This window comes from Lactuca virosa, chromosome 4 (assembly GCF_052849685.1).
Source record: "Lactuca virosa cultivar CGN04683 chromosome 4, Lactuca_virosa_CGN04683_v6, whole genome shotgun sequence".
NCBI lineage: Eukaryota > Viridiplantae > Streptophyta > Magnoliopsida > Asterales > Asteraceae > Lactuca > Lactuca virosa.
Genome location: NC_136429.1, coordinates 150,812,374 through 150,822,841, shown reverse-complemented (window position 1 = coordinate 150,822,841; position 10,468 = coordinate 150,812,374). Strand labels below are relative to the sequence as shown.

At 34.8% G+C, this 10,468-nt stretch overlaps 1 non-coding gene across 1 annotated transcript; it reads right to left on the bottom strand.

Annotated features, from left to right (window-relative positions):
* Window positions 1–1,054: 1,054 nt before the first annotated feature.
* Window positions 1,055–1,161, bottom strand: LOC145110078 (small nucleolar RNA R71). Its single transcript, XR_013709461.1, has one exon. It is a non-coding gene; the product is annotated as a small nucleolar RNA R71 (small nucleolar RNA).
* Window positions 1,162–10,468: the final 9,307 nt, after the last annotated feature.

Sequence of the window (10,468 nt, the reverse complement as noted above, 5' to 3'; positions counted from 1 at the left end):
TTGGACCATGGGTAGCATGGTAGGGCCGTTTGGGCCTTGTGGCCCATAATTGTTTTGGACCTTGGATGTTACTCCCATTGATGTAGAAAGACTCTTGGGCCTTTTGGAGGAGTTTGGACCTAGGGTTTGGGCATATGCCTTGAGTTGTGAGTTAATTCTAATTAGGTTATTTTGTGTATATTCAGTGTGAGATTTCCAGGCCGGTAGCCGAGTAGTATTTTTTATTATTAGACTGAGGTGAGTCTTCTCACTATATCAATGGGTCAAAGGCACCAGTGCCAACCAATTATCTGATATGTGGATTGTTAGTTGATATGCATTGACTATGTGAAGACCATGGGGGTAGCCTATGGCATTCCAGGTAAAGACCATGGGGGTAGTCCATGTCACTTGGATATCAGACTATGGGGGTAGCCCATGGCATTCTAGGTAAAGACCATGGGGGTAGCCCATGGCAAATTTATGTGTGTTGTATGGTATTCTATGGTTGCATGTTATGTGATATTTTGGGAACATACTAAGCTCTAGCTTACAATTTATTTGGGTGTTTTCAGGTACTTTCGGTACTAAGGGGAAGGGTCCGACTTGATGGCACAACATTCGCTCTCCAACACTTTCCGCATTCCTCTATTTTAACACTTTGATATTTGATACTCTATGATGTAAAGGATTTTAGAAACAAATTATGATTGTATTTCTATTTTCTTAAATGAAATTTTTTATCTAGTTTTCTGGCTGTTACACCATGTCTTGTCCCACCCGAGATACTAGCTGAAAGAAGTTTTGAGCTCAAAGAGCATATTCTATCAATGATCAAGGATATACCTTTCGTCGGAAAAAAGTGTGAAGATGCATTCAAGCATATTGATGAAGTAAAGGACATTGCAAACTACTTCAATGTTCCTAATGTGCCAATAGAATTTGTGTTACTTAGGATGCTTCCGATGACATTTACTAGTGAAGCTGAAATTTGGTTGAAGTCACTACCATTACCATGTGGGCAAATCTTTGTGATGCTTTTATTGAGCAATTTGGTCCACCTTCAAAGATCTCAAAGCTCAAGAAGAAGATTGCTAATTTTCAACAAGAGGTTGGAGAATCTTTCTATGAAGCATGGCAGAGGTACAAGGGCTTGATTAGAAGTTGTCCTGAACACGATCTTAATGTCCAACAAGAAGTGTTTGTTTTCTATGATGGAGTGAATGTCACAACACGACAACTTCGTGACTCTCAAGGGCCAATGAAGAATAAGGAGCCGACAACTATTAAAGAATTGATTGAAGAGTTCGCGAAGCACTCAGGTGAATACATACTAGAGGTAAAGGAGATGAAGGGAACGAGAACATGACTTCAGTTTTGGGAAAGTTAGAAAATATGGATAGGCGAATGATGAAATTGGATCAATCTATTCATTCCATAATATTTGGGTGTGATAACTGTAGTGGAACACATTTGACTAAGGATTGTGATATAGATGAGAATGGTAACTGAAAAGCACAAGTTTTCTACTCTAGTGGTGATAAGTATGATGAAGATTGGAGGAAGCCCAAAAAGGAGTGGTTTCCATATGAAGAGTATAAGAAGTAGAAGGATGAGAAGTACAGACAAACCGGTTGAGCCTTCTACCAAAAAGAACAACCACCACCCGAAAAGAAGATGGATTTCGAGTCGGTACTTCATAGGTTTATGGAAGCATCCGAAAAGAGACTTGATACTACTGATGCTAGTGTAAGAAATCATCAAGCTTCCATCAAGAACATAGAGACTCAACTTGGGAAATTGACAACACTTGTCAATGAGGAATCAAGACCAAAAATCACAACCTCATGTAACAAAAATCTACACCGAAGAAGAAGTTCATTCTGAGCAATTTATGACTCATGCAACAGCCACTGCACAGCCCGATGCGTGTTTGGAAGATCAGAAGCCTAGAGCCAAAAGAGCAAAATATGGATCGTGTTCTAATGATTCACCACGTCGAGGTGATGGTACCACATCGTGGTCATGGGAGGACAAAACGTTTTCCACTCTTAATTTGTATCAACCTCTTTTTAGATTTCCATCTCAAGTACTTAAGCATAATCTGGAGCCAGAACAAAAGAAGTTAATGAAACAAGTGCTCTCACTCTCGATAAACGCCCCATTTCTCAAGTCAAAGGCTAAGCTTCTAAAGTTTGCAAAAGATGCTATGACTGCTAGGAAGGAGTTGGATAAGGCCTCAACCATAGTGCTTAATGAGTTATGTTCCACTATAATCATCAATGGGTTACCAATCAAGATGGGAGATCCAGACAACCTAACATTGCCTATTGAATTTGGCAATTCCACTTCTATAAATGCATTAGTTGATTCAGGGCCAAGCATCAATCTTATGCCCTATTCTTTCTATAAGAAGCTTGTTTACCAAGGCTCCAAGACACAAGGATGACCATTCAGATGGCCAATCACTTGATCACTTACCCTCGAGGAATCATTGAAGACTTGTCAGTGAAGGTGGGAAAGTTTGTTTTTCCACGACTGAAAACTCACAATTTTTGTAGAAGATGAAGCAATTACTTTCGAAATAAGTCCAAAAGTGAGTCATGAAAATCCAAAAGATGAAGTGTCAAAGATGGATGATATGGAAGAAAATCTTTGTGAGTTATAAGAAATTGAAAAGATGATGGAAGAAGAGTTGAAGGTTTGAGAGAAGCCCCATGGTGACAAAGTCAAATGTTATAAACCAAGAGCTTCGGTTCCTATAACATTTGAGGTGATTACGTTCACTACACCCAAGGTTCAAGACGAAGAAGAAAATGATGAAATAGAAGATGATTTATATGAAGAAGTTGAAATAGTTGATGAAAATATGGGTGGAGCATTAGAGGAACCTTCAATGGTTAAGATGAAGTTGGATGGGAAGAAGAACACAAAAGTGAAAGGAAAGAAAAAAGGGGTAAAGCGTAAGTATGAAGAAATTATCAATAAAAAGAAGAAGGATAATTCGTAAGGGTTCAAGCATACAATCGCAAGTGGAAAGAGAGAAAGGAGAGAAGGGAGATTTCACTCCCAACCACAACAACGTAGAGTGGGAATGAGTCTGGCTCATGACTCCTAAAAAAGAAGCGCTTTTCTGGAGGCAACTCGATGTTTTGGAGTTTTCATTTCCTTTTGATTTCTTTTTAGTTTTTAGTTTTTATTTTTAGTGTTTATGTTAGTTTAACCAAATGATCATGTGTTTCTCTAGTCTTTTAATTTTATTTTGTAGTGTTAAAAAAATACATGAAGCAGTGAAGGAGTGTAATGGATGAAGAATCCGTGAAATCTTTGAAGATTACACATGAAGACCATGTTTTTGAATAAGTGTGGGGTTCCCACTTAAATAGAGAGAATAATTTTACATTAAGGAAAAGTCAGTAATAGTCCTATACCATTGAAGACACTCTGAGAAGACACCACGACGTTGTCATCATCACCACGTCGTGACATTCGATTTTATTATGACTGCATTCGACCAGAAACCACGACGTGACATCATTAGATCACATCTTGGCAATTTAAAAATTCGCGATCAATACGACTTCAAACTCAACACCGCGTCGTGGCATTACTCTACCATGTCCTGGCATAGGTTCAACACACTTTTTGAAGATGGTTCTTCGGTTTAGTTCAATCTGGCACATTTGCATTCACGATAAAAGAGTTCTGAAGTGTTGTTTCTAGCCATTATACGAGAAGTCCAAGCTTTACCATACAATTTTAGAATTTGATCTCGCCACTACTACCTAAGGGGAGTCTGTTCCAATTCTTACTTTTTAATTTCGAATCTTTAACTGTTTAAGCATGCAATGTGGACATTGCATCATTTAAGTGTGGGGTAGGGGTTGAATATAGGAATACAAGCATTCTGATTAAAACAATTGAAAAATGACTAGGGTTTAAAAAAATATTAGAAAGATTTGAATTAATAATCGAAAATTGAATCTAGCTAACATATTGTTATGTTGAGATCTACGTTGCTAGCATTGTGTGGGACGATTTGATGCGAGTTTCAATGTTTATTTGAGTCAATATATGTTATAGGATATTTGTGGCTTCCCTATCCTAGTGAAATCATGGAACAAAAAGATGACCTTGCTTAGTTTGAGGGCCATAATATGTTTAGCATCGTGTATCAGAAATGTATCCAGGAGAGCTTAAGTAGTCATTGCACCTTAGACTAATACCTCTAACCAAAAAGGGTTGAAGTTAAGTTCCCTTGCTTAAGCATATGTTTTTTTTAGGTTTTTATGTTTGAGTGAAAAAAGTGAGAAAAGAAAAAAAAATAGAAAAAAAAGTTTGGACGAATAAGAATCTACAAAGCTATGAAGATCATGAAATATCATGAAGAAAAGCTCCAAATTATCGAAGACTCATGACTAAGGCGAAATTTGCCAAGTTATTATTTATTTTATTTTTTTATTTTCGAGGTTATTTTTCCATATGTATGCTTGGGGGTTTAACCATAAATTACCTTGAGGTTAAGAAATATTTCTAAGATATATTCGGAGGGATGCATAAAATGTGTGTGGTTCAAAAAAAGTGGGAAAGTGTTTATGAAGATTGTGAGTATTTAGGATTGGGGAAGTTCTTAGGAAACTTTAGACACAAATACATGCATTGAGGTCTTGGAGTAATGGAAAGGCTCAAAATGGATTGTCGTGTGTGATGTTGGTAGCTAAAGTGTTAATACGATAATAATAAAATCAGTTTTGCTTGTGGGCAAGAAAAAGCCAAGTTTGGGGTATTTTGATATGTGCATATTTGACTATGTATTTAATGCATATTTCTAATACATTTAGCTACAATTATGTTTATTTTGAAACAAAAGATACTTATTATGTTTGAAATATGTTTTGTAACAGCGAAGACTTGCTCGAGATGAAAAAGAAGCAAATGAGGAGCTGGAAGCAGGAAACGGGAGCTAAAAAAAGAAAAAAAGAAAAGAAGACTGAAGACCACATCGTGGTGATCTCCAACATGACATGGTGAATGGAAGTTTTGCTACCATCAAATCTGACTTGGAGAATATAGGATTTCGACAAAGACCATGGCGTGGTGGCGGTTAACCATGACGTGGTGATCAGATATGGGCAATTATAAAACCCAAAACATTCAGTCCAATTGAAAAAATGTGACTGGTTTTCTGAGGATAATTACGACCAAAAACCATTGGAAACCCAGAAGATGTTCGAAAATCAGGTGGAGCTCAAGGATTGAAGAAGATTTAGAAAAATTCCACATTTATCTAGTTGGTTTGCTAATCATTACTTATGTCTAGCTTATTTTATATGGATTTCGTGTGTTCTGCTACAATGAGAGGCTAAATACCTTGTACTTCTGTTTGGTGAAGATGAACTTAATCCATATGTGTTGATTTCGATTATTGGATGATTATTATTGATTTTACTTGTGTTTGATATATAAATCCTAGCATGTTTTAGTTCTAGTTTATATTGCTATTCAATCAGATTCTATGTGTTATTTGATCATTCTAGTTGCATGAATTTGTCTCCTAATTGTTTATGATCATTAAACAATTAGAGTTAGGATTAATCACATCTTAGATTAAGTAATTAAATTAGTAACTTTAATTGTGTTAGAGAGCATAATTAATCTTAATTTGTGCTTGGTTGCTTAACTTGATCATAGGAAAGTAACTTTTATCATTCATAGTCCAATTTGTGCTTAATATATATTTGGTGTTTAACTTGTGCATGATCATTGCTTGGTAATTCATAAATTGGTAGGCCTAGTTATTTGATCATAATAGCTAGTAACAAATTGGTAATCAATATAATCCATCCATTAGAAATCAACCGTAAGAGAAGGTGAGATCGGATCTAAGCAGGAATATTCTTTTAATTCTTGAAGTTAATTTGTTTTCTTTGCTTGCTTAATTTTTAGTTGATAGTAAGCTCTTCTGATCTTGCAAAATCAGTAAAAAATGCCCCAATCATAGTTTGTTTCTTAGTTTAATTAGAAGTAGTTATTTTCTTTAATTGAATTTCGTTCCCTGTGATCGACACCCGACTTACCTGAGCTATTCTATAATCTGAGTAGGTATACTGCCTATAAGTGCATAATTTTAGCTAAATAGTTAGGTTTATAAATTTAAAGCTAGATAGGTATATAAAGTGCACATCAGTACCACGTCCAATATCAAGAACGTAACAATTAGAAGTTGACATACTATGGAGTTCAATCATAAATATACCTGAAGTGTCACACCCTTTGGCCTTCTTCTTCTTCGATTCCTCCAGGTACTTTGGGCGGCTATGTTTCCAATGCCCCTTCTTTTGGCAGTAGAAATAAATAGCCTCTTTAGGATCAATGGTAGGAGCTAAGTTATTATCGAATTTTCTCTTAAGTCCTTGGTTGGACACTCCTTCGTTGGTCTTTACACTTGCTTTGGGATTAGAAACCTTCTTCTTCTTTGCAGCATTACCATGGCTAATGGCCAAGACAAGAGAAAAAGAGTCCGAGATTGAATAATTAAGCATACTTGCTTCAGTAGTTTTCAACATGCTATAAAGCTCCATCACGATCGTATCTAGATTGTTCATATTATAGTCCATCACGGTCTTATCTAGATTGTCCAGATTCTCCAATCTATTTACCAGTGTTGTAAATATCGGCCTAGGTAGTCGCATAGGCGCTAGGCGGTCTACAACTAATTATGATTAGGGCTGCTTGGCGGAAATTGGTCAATATCGGTCAAACTCGGGCTCGGCGGTCCTCGGCAGTCCTTGGCGGTCCTTGGCACTCCTAGGCGAGAATATTTTAAAAAAATCAAATTTTCAAATTTTCAAATATTACACCAAAATTTACAAAATTTCAAATATTACACCAAAATTTACAAAATTTCAAAATTTTAAATTTTTAAATATTCAAATTTTTAAATATTATAACAAATATTTTAAATTTTCAAAATTTCAAAATTTTAAATTTTCAAATACTAATTTTATAGGATATATTAAGTTTTAAAATAATTTTATTAGTAATTTAGGGTCCCTAATTAATCCCTGTCAAACCGATTAATTGCTTGACCTCAGTTAACCGCCGAGCGACCGCCAAGCGATTTTTACAACCTTTATATTTACATATGACTTCATTTTCTTAACATGCGTACTGTACAGAAGCTCCTACTTGATGCTTCCAAACCATCAAGGAGTTAACGATTTTAAATCGTTCTTGCCTTGCTTACTCTTGGAACATTTCCTTGAGCTGATAGTTTATGTCATAAGCACCCCCGTTCTCAAATCCCCTTTGGAGCTCAGAGGATATGGTTTCCACCATAAGGCAAGAAACCTTAGTCAACTCGTGGTAGTGTTTATTGTGAGCTACAATTTCTTAATCAGTAGAGTCTTCAGTAGCATCATGGAGTTCTTCAACGAGAACATACTCCTTATTCTCGTAGCTTAATGTAATCCTTAAGGTTCGGATCCAATATAGATAGTTTGGACCGATGAGTTTCTCCCTAGAAAGAACTGACATGAGTAAGAAGTTCGAGTGAGGTGGTGAAGGAGGATGAGGAAGGTTGTTGTTGTTCATGATCGACATCTACAAAAGGGAGCATTTAGTTCGTTTAATTTTATCCTTAAAAATAATTTACCCTAAAGTATTATTTAACACGACTAGGATCCATATTTGGCTTTGTAATATGTAAATGGATGTCGTAAACACACCACAAAGTTATTTATGCATGCAATACTCTTTTCCAATTTCACTATCTATGAAACACCTAGATCTTTTGAAATTCATTGACTAGAGTCAACGACATGCTAATATCAGATTGTACCCATTTCATTTCTATGATAGGCATGCCGTGGATCATAGAACAAATGGTGAATCAACCATACAAAGTCTACGTGATGCTCGACTCAATTTACGCTTGAGATTCATGAGTCTCATATCATTTACAACTATAATCCTCAAATTGATGTGCAACCTAACTGCACACGCTCTATCAACATATTATAACGAAAATATGTTCTTTTTTATGGGTAGTACACGACTCACGTTTTAATTATATACAACGGGATTTTTTAATACGTTAGTTAATACTCTAATATTTGAACACTTATCCTATCAAACCCTTTTGGTAACTCCACTCTCAAAATGAAGAGAGAAAATAAGGTTGGTAAGCTATTGAGCTTTTAAAAACCTACATCATTAGGAAACTGAGAGACCTCCTTAACCCTCTCATGTAACATAAGAGTGTGTAAGTCTAGTCTTGGTTAGATTGTTAATGTTTTAATTAAAGATGTGAGGACACATGTTGTAAATTGTGTTATACATATTGTAATCTAATTAAATAATAAATTAAAACATTTTAAATTTATATATTATCTATTCAAATATTAAAATTTAATTATCTATTAAATAGTATTTAAAGTTTTAATTAAAATTAAATATTCAAATTTAAATAATACTTCGAATTTTAATTTAAATTAAAAATTCAAATTCAAATCCTATTTAAATAATATTTTAATCCAAGTGGTTTATCCAAAAATTTGAAAACAAATCATCACATTTGCAATACTTATGGAACATATTAGGAAATTTATCCAGAAAGCAAGAAATTAACTCTATTATCGAAAATTATGTATTATATAAGTTTTATTTAAATTTTCGAAATTTTATAAAACCCTTCGAAAACAAAAATAAAAATAAAAATAAAAGGAATCCTAATTTTCAAAAATTAGCAAATATGATGTAATCAAATTTCTTGGATTTTAAGCAATGTTATAACAATAATCTAATGGTTCTGATATCTCCGATGGATTTTTTTAACATCTATATACAATAGTTATGGAAGCGAACACATAAAGAAAACCCTATATGTACATGCACCCTAATAGATCAAGGTTTATTCTATTATAACAACCTATTTTGAAAACTGTAAAAATAATAACCTCTTGATCTTCTTGATTCCCCCGTTGAGATCTTGTAACAAACACCTTTTCTTGGATGAAACGACCCAATAGTAGGAATCCCTCTTTTGCTACACACCAATACACCAAGAGTAAACTCAAAAGAAACTAGGATAAGGATTAATCTCAACAAATCCTAGAAGGGTTGGAAATCATCCACTGTAAGGAGAGAAAGGGAATTGGCAAAATCTCAAGCCAAGGAGCAAGAATGAATGCAATCCCTAGCAGCCTATTTATAACATTAAATCCTTACCCCAAATACATATCAAAGGCTACGTGGGATGCATCTAAATTCGAAAATCCGTTATCCTTTAGGGATTCTAGAATATTACAATTAGTTAACTTTTAACTAATTAATATTCAACCCATTTTCATTAATTAAAACTATTTAATTAATTCCAAAATAATTTCTAATTAATTTATTAAGTGATAATATACTAATAAACTTATTTTCTCCTAATTATTTATTGCTCAAATGGGTCATAACGACAACCCAAAATGACCCTGCTATTATTAGAATTATTACTAATAGTTAATGGCCTTGGACATCCCTTCAAACACTACTATCATCTTTGCTCCGACTATCTCTAGGTTTAATGGAGCTCCCAATGTTTCCTAACCCTTCATCTATCTTTGTAATACCGAACGGTTTTGGAATATCATCATTTGAGATATCTTCGAACTCAACTTGATTTTCTACTTTCTTTGGTTTCTTATTTATGTTAGATCATTCTACAAGCCTTCCTTATACAAGATACTCTCAGTGAAAAGAAAATCCTTGCTTCTGATAACCCTATGATTTTCGATATCCCATAAGCGAGACCTTTTTTCATCCAAGTAGTACCCTATAAAGGTGCACTTTTTTGCCTTCGCCTCTAGCTTGTATCTCTCCTAGTCTTTAACTTTGACATACAAGACACCAAATGAAAACCTTCAAATGGTTGAGCGATACCTTGAGACCTTGTCATTCGTATTTTGAAATTTTGAACTCAATAGGGATTGAGGTTTCTTTGTTCATTAAATACGTTGTTGTTTTAACTGAATCTTCCCATAACATCTTGGACAAACATGCATGAAGTCTCATGCTCTTTGCGCTTCCTTTAATGCATGATTCATTTGATGGGTTGTGAGCATTCTAACACTCCTAAGGTGGGCATGCAACTCTAGAAACCTTGGATCTATTTTTTCTCTATTATACATGCAAACTTTCATTTTTCCAAGGTTTCATACTAACTAGCATACCATGAAGTATATGTAATACAAAAACTAGTAGAATGACATACCTTTTCTTGTAGCTTGATTCCTTAAGCCTTTAAGAGCCTAGCACTCCAAGTATGATGCCTCAAATGCTTCACACAACACCACCAACAATTGGAAGAACTTGAGAGAAGTATACTCTCACTCACAAAATCGGCTGGCCCTCTTTTCTTTCACTTAAGTGCCGATTTTGGTAGCTATGAGGTCCTCTATATAATGTGACAAACTAGGGTTACACCATGTAAACCCTAATGACC